At 42.6% G+C, this 18,820-nt stretch overlaps 1 protein-coding gene and 1 pseudogene across 2 annotated transcripts in view; both read left to right on the top strand.

The window, feature by feature from the left end:
• The window catches only part of THO2, a 231,595-nt gene that overhangs the window by 154,150 nt on the left and 58,625 nt on the right, over positions 1-18,820 (top strand). The gene's annotated exons all lie outside the window — the stretch shown is intronic.
• On the top strand, positions 2,281-10,467 carry LOC148025186 (uncharacterized; annotated as a pseudogene).

The following is an 18,820-nucleotide window of genomic DNA, read 5'->3' as shown; positions in this document are numbered from 1 at the left end:
TAAGGTATTCCTCTTTCTATGGCTACTACGCTATTAGCTCACAAGAGCTTAGTAGTTGGAATATGGCTTGGATAATGGAGGGCTCTAGTGATAAGTGGAAGATGTGGCAAGCTAGAGGTGACTAAGAGATGTTGCCTATGGGATTGTTCCACAGCCTAGGAGGTATGAATGGGAAGCTTGAGGATGGTGTGTCATGGTGCAATAGAGACCATGGTTGCGAGTTGTGGGGGTGTCGCTTGGGTCATAAATAGACGCCCAACATGTGGATTTAAGGATTTTCATGGGAGGCACTCTTTTCTCATCATTCGTTAGCATCTCAATAGGATCTTCACCCTAGATTATTTCAGGAGCTGACTGCTAGTATTATTGCTTGGTACATTCGGGTTGGGAGATGCAAGCACATTGTAGATCTTGAGGATGTCTCCATTATAGAGACTCTTTCAAGGGTTTGAATAGAGCTTATCCATACTGTCTTCTTGGAGATGGAAAGGCTTGGAACTTGGAACTTCAGCACCTTCTTTCGCACAGCCCCTAGAGCTTGAGATGGTCTGCCATTCTTGCCTTCCGAATTGGTTGTTCACACATGCATTGTATGTATGATGTACTTAGCTATTCTATACAGGTTCTTTGTACTTTGGCATATTACCTCATGGGGATTTTCTTTCAGCTGCTATTAATAGAAATTCAATTGTGACCTGTGCATCTAGGGTATGTTGTTATTGTGAGAGGTTCATTTGCCATTTTGCAAAGATTCTCTCTTCCCTTCATGCTTTGCAAAAGAAGGGGACATCTTTTAGATGGCTGGAAAAGGATATTGTAGGGTTTAAATAGTTGAAGGAAAAGTGTACATCAGATCTAGCTTTGATTTTGCTAGATCTTCAAAAAGCATTCATGGTGCAATATGATGCATGTAGGCATAGCATTGACATAGTTCTTATGCATCATGGGCATGTGGTGGCCTTTGAGAGTAAAGTTCTCAGGGTGTTGAAAAGCATTTGTAGGTTTATGGGATAGAGCTTTTAGCTATCCTTCATTGCTCTTTATATGTGGAAGCACTACTTGCCAGGTGCTGATTTTGTTAAGCTGTCCTTCATGCTCTTTCTATGTGAAGCACTACCTGGCAAGGTGTTGATTTTGTCATTTGGATTGATCGTCAGAAAGATAAGAGGTTTAAGTTTCACATTGTTATGTGATAAAGTTTTAGAATAGTGATAGACGCAAAGTGGATCAAGGAGGGAGAGTTAACTGTCATCTCAATTGTAGTAGCTTCACCCAAAGACATTTCAACTAGACCTATGGTTGGGATTGAGGCAGATTTAGTGAAGTGGAGATGTGGAGTCTTACTTGGTGCTCAAGAGGTGTATAGCACCTACACTCCGTCGTAAATAGATAGGCTTCAATGTCTAGAAATCGCTTGATGATGTTATATGCTTATCTGAGGTAATGTTGGCTCATAGTATATGAGCTTTGAGACATAATGTGGATTCTAGTGGCCAATGTTGTCCACATCCGACAGACAGGTCAACCCGTCCGACCAGTCCAGTCCTGTCCCGTCCTCTGTGTCCGGTCCCGTCCAGACCCGTTCGCTCGTTTCCTGCGAGCCGTCTGACTGCGCTCCGTCACCCGTTCGACTGTGCCCCGTCGACACCCATCCGGTCCACCGTTCGTTCCCTGCGACCTGTCCGACTGCGCCCCATCACCAGTTACCATTACGCCTGGGCCTTGCAGTCAATAAAGTTGTAAACGGTCACTTTTTTGACCGTTTTCAAGCACCCAAGGCCCAAGCCCATTTTTCTTTTCATTCTTAGCTTTCTTTTCTTTTTTCTTTATTACGTTTCTTTTCTTTCTTACCTTTCTTATTCTTTTCTTTCTTACCTTTCTTTTCTTTCTTTCTTTTCCACAAAGACTCAAGAGAAAAGATTAAAGATTCTCTCTCTCTCTCTCTCTCTCTCTCTCTCTCCCCCCCCCAAGGGCCAACCCTAAACTCCAAAGCACTCTCCCTTTCTATAAAATCTCCCCTCCCTCACCATCTCATTCATCCTTTCAAGTTCTCCACCCCTCCTAATCCTTTCAAGCTCTCCATCCTTCCTACTCTCTCAAGCTCTCTCCTCGAGTCCTCCCTTAACCTCTCAACCCTTCCAAGTTGCGACCTCCTCCTTCATCAAGCTATAGCCTCTCTCTACTCCCTCTACTCCCTCAAGCTCTCTGCTCTTTTTGCTGCTTTCTTCAATCATCTCACCCTCCACCCGTGACCCTCTAGGCTCTCTCTATATATCATCAATGGCACCCCCTCTCCATTAGGCTTTTAGCTTGCATTGTGCCTACTTCAAACGAGTGAAGAAAAAATCCAACACTTGCAAGTGGCAATGCAAGTATTGCCCAAAGCTCCAAATCTCATCCGTCACTCACCTTCTCATCCACCTTTGCAAATTAGGCGAGGAAGCCACACCATGTCCCGGTATTCCCAACAATATCTATGAAGATTGTCGTCGGAAATACTTGCCATTGAAGCGACGCAAAGGCCTTTCAAGGGCAAGTGAGGAGGTGATCTCTCTCGATGATGAGGTCTCGGATGCAGAAGACGATCCCTCTCCAATTGTCTCGGTTTCTTCCGTTGGAGGGGCCTCTTCTATCCCATCTAGAAAAAGCCATTCGAGTGGTGCACCTATGCCCAAGAGACAAGCCACTCTTGCCCAAGCAACGTGGAAAGTTTCCGGTCCTCTCTCCTTTCTCAACTAGAGGCAAAGGCAAGCGGAAATAGAGATTGCACGCACCATAATTGAGTGCAATCTCTCTTTCTATATTCTCAAAGTGGATCGATGAAAGCGGATGTTGAAAGCCATTGCCGCCGTTGGTCCGTGCGAGGAATGGTACGGTGTCACGTACAATGGCATGCATACCAAGAAACTCGACGAGGAGAGAGAGAGGATTGATAAGCCCCTTGAGCCTGTGCGTGCCGGTTGGGCGAAGTATGGATGCTCTATCCTATCCAATGGATGGAGTGACCATAAAAAAAGGGGGATCATCAACATCCTCGTCTCTTGCCCACTTCGCACATACTTCCTACAAGCGGTGGATGCAGGCACAAGGGGAAGAAGAACCACGGGCTCGTTCATGTATCGACACATACGACAAGCCATCATTGAGGTAATGCTTCTAAATCTATTTTTTTGTAATCTTTTCTTTTAACCTCCCAAATTTATTTTAATTTCATTGTGTATAATCTTGTAGGTTGAGCCACAAAATGTGGTGCAAGTTGTCACGAACAAGGCCTCGAATTGTGCATCTATGGGGCGGAAACTTAAGGCCGAGTTTCTGTCCATAGTATGGACACCATATGCTACACATAGTCTAGATCTTCTTATGGAAGATATAGGCAAGTTGGAGTGGGTGGCGAGGATTGTCAACGATGCTTACACAATCGTTGGCTTTGTCAACTCCAAGGTCGGAGTTCTTGTGATATATCGCTCATACTCGGACTTGGAGTTGAACAAGCCCTCGAAAACTCGGTTTGCGGCTATGTGGCTTCTCCTCGAGTGTCTCTATGACATTTGCAACAAGCTATAAAAAACAGTTGTGTCAGATGAGTTTAAGGAATGGCTTGAAGGGGAGTTCACATCAAGCCAAGTGGAAGCACAGGCTGTTCAAAAGGAGGAATTTTGGATGGATATGAGGGGCATTATCATTGCCGTCACTCCCATTTACAAGGTGCTTCGCGTGACGGACATGGAGACGGCTACTACTAGCCTACTCTATCATCTTATGGCGGATGCGATGGAGGAGATACAATCATCGATCATCTTGAATGGGGAGGCCTCTTCTTCATGATATTGTTTTTATTTTTATTTATTTTTAATGATTCATGCTTCTTTTTAGTTTTAGAATCTATATTTCATATTGTCTCGCACTTTCTTTTCAAATTTCACCTCTAAATCTCCCTCTAAATCTCTATCATCTTACACCTATTGTAGTGATATCTTGGATACCACCCCTAAAAGAGAGAACATTTTCTTTTTGACAAAGAAAAAATGGGAGTGGATGAAGCGACCCATACATGGGTTTGCGAGACTCTTACATCCCACCTTCAAAAAAACCTCTCTCTTCATGGATCCCAATGTCCTTGCCGATCGTGATGCCTTTCTTCCAAAGGCTTTGGTGGAAGAGCTCTATGGTGCCTTCCTCCAAGAGCTCATTCATTATAGCGATCAAAGGGGCACCGCTTTCACATCTACCATTTGTTGGAAGCGGGAACCGTTGGTGAAGCCCCTTTTTCGGTGGGAGTCATTTGGCTATCAATTGCCTCACCTTCAAAGAGTGGCCTTACACATTCTTGCACAGGTTTGAAAATCTCTTCCTTTTTGTCATTTAATTCTAGTTACAACTTACAACTTGCAAACTTAAAGTTTAAACTTACTTTTTCTTCACATGGTTTAGGATTATTCACCGGGTGCATGTGAAAGGAATTGGTCCGCCTATTCCCTTGTGCACACCAAAATTCGTAACAAGCTTAGCACACGACAATTATAGCGACTAATTTATTGTCGCTCCAATTTACGCATGCTACGCAATATGCATGAGATGTCTATGGCAAGACAGGTATCGTATATCTAATTTTTATACTTATTAGTTCATAACTTTATTCACAGATTATGGAATATATTTAAAGAATTTTTACTTGTTTAATCTAAGTTCTTCATTCTTTAAATGTATAGATAAATGTGGATTCACTCAAGCTCTCCGCTAGTACACTTAAAAGTGTGACTCGCGAGAGAGACTTGGAGGAGGAGCAAATCTTTAGGGATCTTTACTTGGAGCTCAAGGAGATAGACCAACGGGTCTCTCACACTCGTACACGGCGTGTCCTTGTTATTATCCACCCTCGCGCCAATAGCAATGGAACTTCTACTTCGGTATCCACATCGGCTGCCCGTGATGCTTGTGGGACCCTTAGATGCTACACGAGGCGTGGGAGTGGCTCAAGAAGTACTCCTAGTTCGGCCCAGGAGGACATACCTATCACTGCCTCTCATCTAGAGCTTAGAGGGCCCGAGTATGATGACGAGGGCAATGTCATTAGTGAGGGTGATTTTGTTGAGGAGGGTGATGGCTCCTGAAGCGGTGACAAGGATGCTTCCACCTTTGATGCCGAGAGTGATATGAGCACCTAGAGTAATCATGTATCTTAATTCTGATTTAGCCATGGATAATGGCTTTTATCTCAATCCATTTTTGTACACTTGTTGTATGAGATTGCACATCTGGCTCATAATAAAGTTGTTGGTTTCATTATTCATTTTACACAGTACACTCTCGAGTCTTATTTCAACTCTCTTGTGCACTTTTGCCTTGAATCTCTAAGTTTATGTTTTAACTTGTAAGTCCAAACATTAAGCATAGACTTATATGTATTTTTTATTTCATCAAACGTAGGTCTAAGATTTATCAGTCCGATTAGTATCGTACTACCATCGGATTGTACTTATCGGACGCCATTAGACATGACGACCATGCTAGTGGCAATAACAATTGCAAATGTTGTATGGATCACTAGGTTGCATGTATTGCCAGAATATGAGTATTATATTATAATCACACTTGTATGCAAGCAAGGACGTGTACCATTTTCCAAGAGAGATTATGTCGTGGGTACATGATTTAAATCATCTTTGGCTCTTTGGATGGGCCCGGGACTAGTTGCTAAGGATCTATGAAAGAACAATGAATTAGTCATGATTGTTGTTCACATAGTTGTTGCTTTTGATTGTTGGTTGTTTTTTGTCATAGATGCCTCAAGTGTTGTCCCAATAATGAACAATCATAGTTCGACTCATATGAATTGGTGGACATTGCCTAGATCGTGCATAAATGCATTCACTGTCGTCCCAATAACAAACAACCATAGTTGGAATCATACATAATAGAGACTCATCTTTGTATGGTCCTTCTTGCATGCAATGGTGTGCCATTTGACTATTGTCCAACTGTTTATTTGATCATTTTGTTTTATTTTCACTTTTTTTTAAATTATTTTGCAAGTAAACTGTTAATAAACAGCTCGTAATCTTAAGTCTCACTCACCAAACAATAGCGGTTGGCTTCATTGAGAGACCTAGATGCCTCAACATATATATGTCACATGAGATGCGGCTAGCCATTGGCCAGCTCAGGGTATCTTCTCATCAATTTGAGATGGAGACCGGGGGGGCAGCCCATATTCTGAGAGTTGAATGGATCTGTAGATTATGCCAGGAGGAGGTAGAGAGTAAGGAGCACTAGATTTGTAGATGCAAAGCCTATAGTATAGTCTGGGGTAGACACACTATTTGGAGGAGACACCTCCCTTAAACTAGTGATGGAGTCACCAAACTAACACTGCTTCGGCCAATCCCTAGTTGAGATTCAAAGGCTCTGCACATTATTACTACATGCTAGCACTATACAGAGAGGGGAAAGTCGATCTGAGCTCACTGATTTCTTCTAGACAGTGACCACATACACAATACCTACATAGAGAGGGGTGACAATCCAAAGGGTTGAGGAGATCAGAGCAGCACACTAGCCGCAGATACCAGAGAGATAAGGGAGATCTCCCAATTGTGAAGATATGCTAGGGTTTGCAGCATATACGACCAAGTCTGAAACACAATGACTCAGACAAAGACAAGCAAAACACAAACCCTAAACCCAAAACACAAAACACAAAAACTCAAAACTCAAACATAGAGGCAAACACACAGAGAGAAAGCTCTGAAGTGAAAGAATATTGTAAATGAACGTAAGAGTGTACAAAATGCCCAAGGGCAAAGCAATGCAGCGTCGGAGGTTGATGTCCACCAGAGATGGATCCCAAGTGCACTAACCACTAGTCAGAGATGAGACAGTGCTAAATAATGAAGGGCAATAGGCTGGTCACCAAAACACATTAGTCAGAGGCTGAAATCTAGTAAACACAAAAGTGTACCTATAACTTAATTACAGTAGCAAACAATGAGTGGAAATCTGAAAATACAAATTTACCTACTGATCTTGAACAATGCACACTCGATCGGCCCCAAAATTGGCGCCCCTTTCGGTATTTCTTTAGCTTTATTGAAAAAGAAGTTGATTCACAATGGGATTCTCTCAATCCCTTTCGGTATTTCAACTCCCCTTGCTGTTCAGAATCACTAGCAAGTCGTTAATCTGATTTGCCCCTTGATTTGGGCAATCAATTGGCCTTCACCCGGTTTGATGGAGATGGAAAATGCCTCAAATTCAATTATTTGCCTGTCCCTCCACTTGAAAAGGCTAAAAACAGCTTCAGCCCTGTTGAATCCAAGTCTTGGACCTTTCAATTTCTGGCACACTTCCCTTGGCTACTACTAAACCCTAATTTCTGCTCTGCAGATTAGGGTTTACATCAGAGAAATCTGCAATTTCTCAACCTCCAAGGGTCCAAATGTTGAGATCTTCAAAGCAACGCTGAGAAATGGCTAGGAGATGAGGGAAAGTTGTAGAGAGAGAAAATTCAGAGTTTTGTCACAAAGAATGATTGAAAATCAGTCAAATGCAGCTGTTGCCTTGCCACAACAGCTTGTAGATGCAAAGAACTGAAGAAAATCAGTCATTTACTGTTGCTGCCCTATCTCAACAACCTATAGATGCTGTCTTCTGCTGTTGTTTGGTCTTCTCCTACCCTTGGCAGCCTCATAAGGTCCTCCAATGGCTGCAAATCAGACCAGCATAAACTGATTATTGAAAACCATTGAAAACAAAGCATAATCTGATCATAAACTGATCACCTATTGATCTGAGAACTGATCACAAATTGTTGCAAATGTGACCCCAAACTGATCACAAACTCATTGCAAAAACTGACCAGCAATCAGCGCAAAAACTAATGCACCATAAACAGTTTTCAAGTTGATCAAAAATTATGCTGAAACTTATCAGAATTTGTCTCAAAATTGAGGCAAAATTCATGCTAAATTTATCATAAGCTGATGCAAATGTATAGTTCCAATGCCCGAGTGAAACTCATACTCATCTGCATATATCTCAAAGTGACTAGTACACTAAGTAGTGACCTCATGGCAAACATACTGTCAGCGCAGTACCTTGGATGCATGCTGAATACATCCGAGATCCACTACATACGAGAGCTATCCATAACTGGAGGGGAAGTGCTACCTCCCCCTTGAGCATCAGGCAATACTCCGAATCCTTGCTCAGCTGAACCTGACGGAGCCCAAACGAAAGTCGGCTCTAACTGAAAGGCATCTAGGTAAAGCTGCAACAACTGAGGATGGTTTGCCAAGGCATCCTCTTCCATCCATTGGTGAATTATTTTGAAATTTCACCAAGTATCTCCTTGAAACTTTACCTTTGACCTTTCTTTCCTCATGTGCCAAAATTTGCTCAGGTACCAAAATCTCATCTAGCTCCTCAACCTCAGGCTGAATTTCAGCAAACATATCCTCTAGCACATAACCATGAAAAGGCCTCAACAAACTGACATGAAAGGCATTGCGTATCCGCCAATGTGGAGGTAATTTCAGCCGATATGTCATATGTCTAATCTTCTCCAACACCTAGAAGGATCCATAGTATCTCATACTCAACTTCAGATACAATCTACAAACTGCAATACATAATCACGCTCTACAAACTGCAAAGCACATATGTGGCGATCAACTGCCCTCTTTTACTTTTCTTGGGATCTTTGAAGTGCATATTTTATCTTTGCATAGGCTGCATCCAAGTTTTCCACATAACAATCAGCCTCAAAGATCTTATTCTTAGTTTGCAAAATAGGTGGTACCTTCTTGCCACTCTCAACCACTTGAAATGGAGCTTTGCCCGTAGAGCTATACATTGTGTTGTTGTAAGAAAACTCAACCAAGGGCAGATACTACTCCCACTGTGTCTTGTGGTCAAAAACATAGCACGTCAAAAGATCTAACACTATGGAATTTCCTTCCTCAGACTAACCATCTATCTACGGATGGAAGGATGATGAGAATTTCAGCGTGGTACCCATATTCTCAAGAAGCCCTTCCAAAATAAATTGGTCATCTGGGGGGTCTCGATCACTAATGATCGACTTTGGCATCTTTTGCCTATCATGCTTTACCTTCTGGCATACGATGAATATCTTAACAAATTGTTCTACATCATGCCTCAAAGGTGACCAATAAGAGAAATGCTCCACTGCCTTGACCGTGGCATCAATACCTCTATGTCCTACATACGCAGAAACATGACTTTCAGTGATAACTCTAGGCCTTAACTGCTTTTTCACACATAGTCGTCCATGCATCATCAGAAATCCATCTCTTAGCACAAAGTGTTCATGCCTTTGGCCATTGCAAAGCTAATCATAAACATTAGCAAAGTCCGAATTAACATCATATTGCTCTTTCATGGCATCCAACTCAGTGTGATAAACCATGCTAATGGCTGAAATTTGTGGCTTACGTGACAGTGCATCAGCTACAACATTCTTTTTACCATCAATATGTACAATCTGAAAATGAAACATAGAGAGAAAATTTACCCATCTCATATGCTTTTCTAACAACTTTGTCTGCGTCAGAAAGTACCTCAAAGTTTGTTGATCTATCTGCATTGTAAAATCAGCCCCCAACAAATAATGTTTCCACGTAGGCAATGCACGAATTACAACCAAGAGCTCTTTCTCATAGACCTGCAAATTCCTTTTTACACCGTGGAGAATTCGGCTCTCATAAGCCGCAACTCGGTCGTCCTGCATAAGAACAGGCCCAATGCTGTTACCACATTCATCACATTGAACTATGAATGACTTTCTTAGATTCAGAACACAAGCACAGGATCTGAAGTCATCTTTTCCTTCAACTTTTCAAATGCTGAAATTTCCGTTGCTTCCTATCTAAATGGCACATCCTATGAAGAAAACTTCTAGGGTTTACACTGAGGAAACACAAAGTATACGACCACGATAGAAACACAAAGAGACAGACACAGATCCATAGGGCAAAACTCAAGCCCTAAATGCAAAACTCAAAACTCAAGCACAAACAGAAGAAGGGAGAGAGAGAACACAACTCTGAAGTGAATGAATGTTGTAAATGAATGTAAGAGTATACAGTGTGCTCAAGGGCAGAGCAATGCCGGAGTGTGACGTCCCATCAGAGTGTAGGAGTGCTGAATAGTGAATAGCAATAGGCTGGTCACCAAAATGCAGCAGTCTGGAGGCTAGAAACTGGTAAACGCAACAGTGTACCACCGATCAGAGACGGGAAACTGCGCACCTTCTGCAGTAAACAGCAGCTTGCAATAGTGTCTGATGTGGCTAGCGACGACTGGATGATCAGATTACAACAGATGACGATATCGCCAGCAGCTGATATTAGCATGAATGAAGGTGCTAGCAACAGGAGCAAACACGGATGGAATGGCAGCAATCTCAAGGACTGGATAGCCACGTGGGAGGAGGCTGATGGTTGAAATTTGCATGTGAAGTAAGAAACTTGCACAAACAGAATAAGGTTGGATGGCAGTAGCATGTCAATTTATAGATCTGGAAGGAGGTCCCAAAAATTACGATTTTCACTAAACTCTTTCGAACCGCTCCCCGTTTTAGCGTTTTTACTCTAAAAGAGCATTTTCTAGTGTGTTTTGGGGCTGTTTAATAGGCTAATCAGCAAGTAATGCATATTTTGGCTAACACCCCCTCTCAGGCCCAAAACTGAACCGAAAGGTTAGGCCAATCATTTTTTATATTTATTGACTCCAAGGCGTTGCATCCCAAAGCAGCCAAGGCGTCGGACAAAGGGTGCATGTCGGCTGCCCAGTGGCCTACCAAGACTACAAAGGCAATGGTTATCTTACCAAGGAAATCTAAGTAGTCACCCCAGAGAGGACAAGTCATCGGACAAAGGGTGCACATCAGTTGCCCAATGGCCTACCAAGCCCTACAAAGACGTACGGAACTACAAAAAACTTTTTTTTTTTTTTAATAAGTGAGGTAAATTTTATGGGATGCGGCCGATTGAGTAATACTAACCCTAAAGACAAGAGTAGGGAGGGTACACCGAACACATCACAAAACAGTATAAGCTAACCCATCCATTCAGGGTATTGATGACGAGGAGAAAAATAGGTGATGAGGTATCCATGGGATGGAGGATGGTGGTGTGGTAACAACAGCCACTAGTGGAAACAACGTAGGATCCACTCAAGTGGTGCTCTGCACAATGAGATGCAAAGTATGCTATATGCTGAAGAATTCTCATGCAGCAAGTACTACTTAGACAGTGTCCCTCATGGGACAATTGTTCACTTGCCCAAGCACCCTACTACAAAGATGATGAAATCATGCTATGCAAAGGGTAAGGTACAACAGAGGGGGAAAAGCTGATGTTGAAGACAAAGTGTTGAAGCCTTTAGAATACCAAGAAGGGTAGGAACCCTCTCTCAACCTAGATGTAGATGCCGAAGAAAAAAGAGAAGCTTGATGTCGGTCTTTGGATGGTGCCGAGAATCATAAGGAATGAAAGAAGATGAAGCACCCCGCTAGAAAAGCAAGGTAGAAGTCACCGCCGTGATAGCATCGAGACAGATGTTGTACGATCTGCCATGGGAGGGGAAACCGCCATGTTGGAAGAAGAGCAAGCACTCCTAGGGTGATGAAACCATGAAAGGAACGGTGCGCATCCGCATGTCTCTAGCCCAAGTAGAACCAAAGCAATCTGCAAGTTAGCTCTACACGAAAAGACAAAACCCTGCAAAAGAGATGAGAATTTGCAAACACAGAGGTTAGTGGTGAGATACTCCAAAGCAAAACAGAACAGAAAGAAAATCTAACTCAAAATAAATGCAACGAATGTGTATGTGTGAGTAAATGCAGCAGAAGATAAAAGAATGGAAAAGTTAAGGACAATGAATCCTATGGGCCCAACTCTAAAGAGTGTGAAAAAATGAATGCTAGACTGACCTAGGGTATCCGAAAGGACCTGGCCACCATCTCATACGTCGAGTAGCAGGGCTCTACCAAGGGAACGCCTGACGAGGTGGGAAGGAAGGTGAGATGGATACATAAAGAGCAACGGGATCGGAACCTGCAGACCAATGAGCCAGTCCTCGAGGGATAGTGAAAGAGATGGGTTGCTGAGATTGTACTCGAGCCACATGTTCAGCAACAACAACGGGTGTTGAAGGAGCAGATGAAGTAGGAGCGGAAGGCATAGCCCTACTGGACTGTGCAATCGCAACGGTCTGCTGAGGGTTTTTAGGTGGAAGACCACATGGCTTGCTCTCTGGTAGTGTGTGCAAAACCGGTTTTTCTTAGGGAGTTGCTGCCAGATAGGTCTAGATTTGCATCTTGCCTTCGCATCTTGCGAGTTCTTGCCATTGGTGGTTTTCCCTCCCGAAGACGAGGAAACCAACCCCTCTACTCTGAATAAGGATGTGATGAGGATTTCTTGTGGACTTGATCATGCAGCCTTGCATAACACAAGAATTGACACTCAAACTTGTAGAAGATTAGCAACCAAGATCGGGAGATAATGTGTTGAATGAAATTGAAGTACTTTTAAGACAACTTATTCAAGAAGAATGTAACTTGATCGTCATCTGACTTTGGAGAGCCAGTAGTGGCGAACTCGGCAAGTAACTGTCTATATTCAGCCAGCTTGACTTTCAAATCATCCCCTTCCTTAATAGAGAACTCTTGAAGCTCAAACTCGAGATTGATGCGCCGATTACGATCACAAGCTGCATAGTGATCGAGAAGGTGACTCCAACGCTCTGATGCGAGCGGAAAGTGCTGCAACTGAGAGTGAAACTCAAGAAGCAATCCTTGCATCAGCTCAACATTGGCTATGGCATTGCGGGCTCTCCATTGGGCATAGGCTCTAGACCAATGAGATGAGGTCCCAAAGACCCTGAGAATCTTGTACTTGTTACATGAAATTAGACCAAGTGGTGAAATTTGACCCGTTAAGACGTGTCTTATCCGTGAAGGCATTCTTGCCTGTTGCAACAGGAGTGGTAGTGCTCGGAGATCAATCTCCAGACATTCCGAGTGTCGTATATACTTCATGATAGTGAAGGTGTAGTGTCGTTCTCCTCACCGAGTCCATAATGCCGTCTCAAGGCCTCCAATGATGGAGAAGCCTGATAAGACATCATAGAAACTGGAGAAGATGTGTGGGACATTGTGATTCGGTTACGAGTCGTATTATGTGCCTCGCACAAAGACTAGCTCTCCACAATATCTGCATGATACTCTTTACAAGAGCACCGGCTCTGATACCATGTGAAAAAAACTGCCAAGGTTTGCACTAAGGACACACAAAGTGTACGACCACGACAGAAATACAAACAGACAGACATAAACACAGAGGGCGAAGCTCAAACCCTAAACGCAAAACTCAAAAATCGGAGAAGATGTGTGGGACATTGTGATTCGGTTATGAGTCGTATTATGTGCCTCGCACAAAGACTAGCTCTCCACAATATCTGCATTATACTCTTTACAAGAGCACCGGCTCTGATACCATGTGAAAAAAACTGCCAAGGTTTGCACTAAGGACACACAGAGTGTACGACCACGACAGAAATACAAACAGACAGACATAAACACAGAGGGCGAAACTCAAACCCTAAACGCAAAACTCAAAAATCAAACACAGAAACTCAATCACAAATAGAAGAAGGCAAAAAGAGAACACAACTCTAAAGTGAATGAATGCTGTAAATGAATGTAAGAGTGTACAGTGTGCTCAAGAGCAGAGCAATGTCGAAGTGTGACGTCCACCAGAGACGGATCTCAAGTCTGTGACCACCACTCGGAGTGTAGGAGTGTTGAATAGTGAATGGCAGCAGGCTGGTCACCAAAACGCAGCAATCTGGAGGCTAGAAACTGATAAGCGCAGCAGTGTACCATAGATCGAAGGCTGGAAACTTCACATAGTCTGCTATATATGGCAGGCTGAAACAGTGTCTGATATGGCTGACGATGACTGGATAATCAAATCGCAAAAGATGATGATGTCCTCAGTAGCTGACGTCAAAATGGATGAAGGCGCCAGCAGCAGGAGTAAACACGGATGGAGTGGTAGCTGTCTCGAGGGCAAGACAGCCACATGGAAGGAATTTGATGGCTGAAATCTGCATGTGGAGTGAGAAACCTATATAGACGGAAAAAGGCTGAATGGCAACATCCTGTCTATTTATAGATGTGGAAGGGCGCCCCAAAAATTAGGGTTTCCACCGAACTCTCTTGAACCGCTTCCTATTTTAGGGTTTCCACCAAACTCTCTCGAACCACTACCCGTTTTAGGGTTTTTACTCTAAAATAGCATTTTTTAGTGTATTTTGGGGCTATTTAAGAGGCTAATCAACAAGTAATGTATATTTTAGCCCAACACATCCTTCTTTTGGGGGGCATGCAATGGAGATGCGATTTCAGCAAACCCACGTACATACTTGCTATAGTAAGAACATAAACCCAAGAAGCTGCGGATCTCATGCACATTCCTCAAAGGTGGCCATGATCGTATTGCCTTAACCGTTGCAGGGTCCATGCAAATACCATCAACTGATACAATATGCCCCAAAAAGTGGATTTCATGCAAGAAGAATTCACTTTTCTTCTCATTGATAACCAGTCTATGCTCACGCAATTCATTGAACACAATGTCCAACTGTTTTCTATGCTTTGTCTCGTTCTTTGAATAGACAATTATGTCGTCAAAGAAAGTACCCACAAATCCTCTGTGGTTGAAGATATAATCCATCATTCGATTAAAAATGAGTCCAAAAGGCATAACAAGAAACTCATACAATCCAAAAGATGTCCTGAAAGCTGTCTCAGGCACATCTTCCAGTCTAATGCATATCTGATGATACCCACTTTTCAAATCTATACGGCTAAATATGGCTGCCCCTTGCAATCTATCCATAACATCATCCATCCGAGGAATCGGAAAGTGATTCTTTATTGTGATCTTTTTCAGAGCACAATAATCAATGCACATATGCCATGAACCATCCTTTTTCTGCATCAAAAGCATTGGAGAACAAAAAGGAGATGAGCTGGGCTGAATCAACCCTTTTTCTAACAGCTCATTTGCTTGACTCATAATCTCCTCATGTTGGGCTACACTGACTCTGTAGGGTGGCTTATTAGGTGGGCTACTTATAAGGATAAGATCTATGCCATGATCTTTTGGCCTTTTAGGCAGTAGCTGTCTTGGAAGTGATTGAGAGAAGCAATCAACATACATTTTCAAAAATGACATGCGATTCTTCTCTAACTTAGACATGTTCCCAACATTCTCACTACCAAGTACGCTGAAGATGATTTTTCATTACTTTAGAAATGGCAGTTGCAGATACAACAGGGATAGATTCACCTTTCAACTTTACTACAAGTATGAGTGTCTTTCCCTTATGCTAAATAATGATCTTTTTTGCAGGAGAATCAATCACTGCATGCATACGGTGACACCATGGCATACCAAGCAATACATCACAACCCTCAAGTGGAGCAATGAAGAACTCTTCGCTGTCCACATATTCTTGTATGTGCAACTGAAGCTTTCCAATCAGTGGTGTGACAGGCTCTGCATGGCCTTTAAATGCCATTCCAACTTTCCCCATGGGTCCCATCTCATCCTCTCTGATGCCTAGACAGGCAGCCATGTCAACAGAGATGAAGTTGGCTCATGCACCATTATCAAAGAAAATCAATGCATGCCGATCCCTAATTTCGCCCCATGCTCTGCACAACTCAGTAGCATCATCATTGGGCTGATCACTAACAACATCAGGCACCAATCCGATTGATGTTTTGGGCTTCTCTCCTTTAGAATCTCCTTGATTTTTTTATTTTCCAGCTTGCTGCCTATTGGGACAATCCCTTGCAATGTGACCCTCTTGTTCACAAATAAAACATTTATTTATAGCCATCAATTCCGTATGTTGTGCCAATGTTTTCCAGCCCTTTCTTTGTTGTTTTCGCCTCTTCTCAAGCTGATTTTCAGATCTTCCCCTTTTCTCAGCCTTAACACCTTTTTATTCGGCTTCTTCCTACTCTCTAGGAAGCCTGAATCCTTCCCACGCAGCAAAGCATCAGTTGTAGCAGCAATCTCTATAAGCTGAGACATGCTAGACATTGTGGATTTAATGTGAAAATCCCTGATTCCTTTGGGCATCCCACAAACATTTTCTTACATTCCTTAGCATCCAACTTATTCCAAGCTGTCATGATGTCCACCTCAAAGGTACTTGTCAACCAATTCAATGCAAACATTTTCTTGAATTGTACCCACGTTGACGGTGCTCTATCTTGCATCAAAAGAGTGGACCACCACTGTAATGCATTCCCTTTCAAGAAAGTGGCTGCCTTTCGAATTTTTGAGGACTCTATCTTGTTCCCCCCTGAATAGGTTGCATCAAACTGCTAAATAAAAGTCAAAGCTTTCAGTCTATCTTGTACACTGTCGAAGGACTCAAACTTCACTCCTTTTCCACCCTCATCATAGTCTTCTGCTGCCCCTTTGGGTCTCAAGTTGTCATACATTGGCTATTGCAAAAAGGGTGCATTTGCTGAATTTACATCAAAACCAACACCAAATGGAGCATTTGCATGACCAACGTTCATTCCTTGAGCCCCATAAGCATTCGGGGGTGCACATGCAGTACCAAACATACTACTTTGTGCCCCAAGCATCAAGCCAATGCTGCCATACATAGGGTGTTGCATATTTCCAACCATACCCGAATACATTGGGCCTTGTATTCCATGCATTGGTTGCTGCATACCATAGGGATTTGTGCCATGCATTCCCGTATGCAGTCCTTGTCGAACCATAGCATGAAACATCGTGCTTCCACGAAAATATCCTAGCTGCCCCATCATAGCATGACACTTGGCTATCCAAAATCCATTGGATTGGCACCTCCGTTATGGCCTTGCATTTGCATTCCTTGCCCCGTAGGTATCAACTGTTTTATTTCATTAGCATCTTTAGGAGCTTCAAATGAAGGGTTTGACATTATCTTCGGTGTATCTTACTATCCCGAAGGTGTAGAAGACATCATCTTCTTCTTGCCTTTGCTGTCCTTCTTTGGAGCATTCAAAAATTGGGTAAATTGAGGATCCTTTGCCAATTCAGTAGAGAGATTTGATGTTGTCCTCATCCGATTCTTGAACTGGTCATCAAATTCCTCTTCACTTTGCTGGTTATTAGTCTCCTTATGCCCTAAAGGCCGTGCATCTTGCCCAACGGCAACATTTTCAACTTGCTGTCCATAATCTAAGCCTTTTCCAAGGTCAGGCATTGCATTTCCTTCATTCCCATGTGAATGTTCATATTGAGAAACATCATCATTCCTTGAGTCCATCTCACTATACGAAGACATATTGCTGTAATTTCTCAGCTGAGAGTAAAAATCAGCACTAGCACAAAGCTTTGGCTTGCAATCAGGTGCCTCGGGCCCACCAAATCAAGGGATTGAGTGGTATCTCGGCAACGGAACCATATAACCAGCCTTCTTTCCGTGGATGGGTGGTAAATCCCTCATTCCCAACTTAATTACAGCAGCAAACAATTAGTGCAAATCTGAAAATACAAATTTACCTACTGATCTTGGACAATGCACACTCGATTGGTCCCAAAATTGGTGCCCCTCTTGGTATTTCTTTCGCTCTATTGAAGAAGAAGTTGATTTACAATGGGATTCTCGCAATCCCTTTTGGTATTCCAACTCCCCTTGCTGTTCAAAATCACCAGCAAGTCTTTAATCTGATTTGCCCTTTGATTTGGGCAATCAATTGCCTTCACCCGCCTTGATGGAGATGGAAAATGCCCCAAATTCAATATTGAGTGCAATCTTGCATTCAATGTCCTCAAGTAAGAGCAATACAATCTACTCTCTCGCAAGGCCCTCCAAGTGTGAGAGGGTCAATTTGCTTTCTTAGAGAAAGGTAGTGATTTGCCAACACTGAGATTCCACCCACCATGATTAAGTGAAATTTCCCTTTCAATGTCCTCAAGTAAGAGCATTGGAAGAAGGTAGTAATCACAACGGCAAATGTATCTACCACAATGACATGAGGAATGAATAAAATTGATGAAGATGAGAGGATCAATAGAGCCCTCAACTCAATTTGAGTTACATGGGCGAAGTGTGGACATCAATATAATTATGCTTATGGAGCTTGCACACATAGCTATATCGAATCTCAATATGCTTTGTGGATGCATGCAACATCAGGTTTTTTAGAATCATCGTGCATCTTTGATTGTCAGAAGTGTGATTGTTGTCTCTCTTAGTAGAACTCCCATGTCTCCCAAAATCCTCCCTAGCCAAAGAGTTTCACAAGCAACAAAGCATGTTGCCTTATACTCAGCCTCTATTGAGGAATATGCAACTTTGGGTTGCTTCTTGTTGATCCAAGACAAAAACTTTTGATCCAAGCTAGAAGCAATATCTCTTGTCCAATCTAAATGATAATTTTCAAATATGGTCTTGCCCAATTTGTAGTTGATACCATAGTTCATTATAGCCTTCAAGTACTTTGGCACCCATATCCTTCCCCTCCAATGTTTTTTTGGGGACTCATTTGACAATTTGCTCAAGACTCCAATCACATAACTAAGACTTTGTGTGAGCTTCCTGGGTTGTGTCCACAAATGGTGATGCATCCTCTAATGATAGTTTTGCAGTTGCTTCCCTTGGCGAAACCACTACCTTACAATTGATCATCTTGAATGCTGTCAAAATCTCCCCAATATACCTTGGTTAAGACATGAAGATTTTGCTATGTTCTTTAGGCATCACAATGCCC

The sequence above is a fragment of the Lygodium microphyllum genome, chromosome 15, assembly GCF_053477565.2.
Source record: "Lygodium microphyllum isolate KBCC chromosome 15, Lygodium_microphyllum_v1.1.10, whole genome shotgun sequence".
NCBI classification, from domain to species: domain Eukaryota; kingdom Viridiplantae; phylum Streptophyta; class Polypodiopsida; order Schizaeales; family Lygodiaceae; genus Lygodium; species Lygodium microphyllum.
This window is presented reverse-complemented; position numbering and strand designations above follow the sequence as displayed.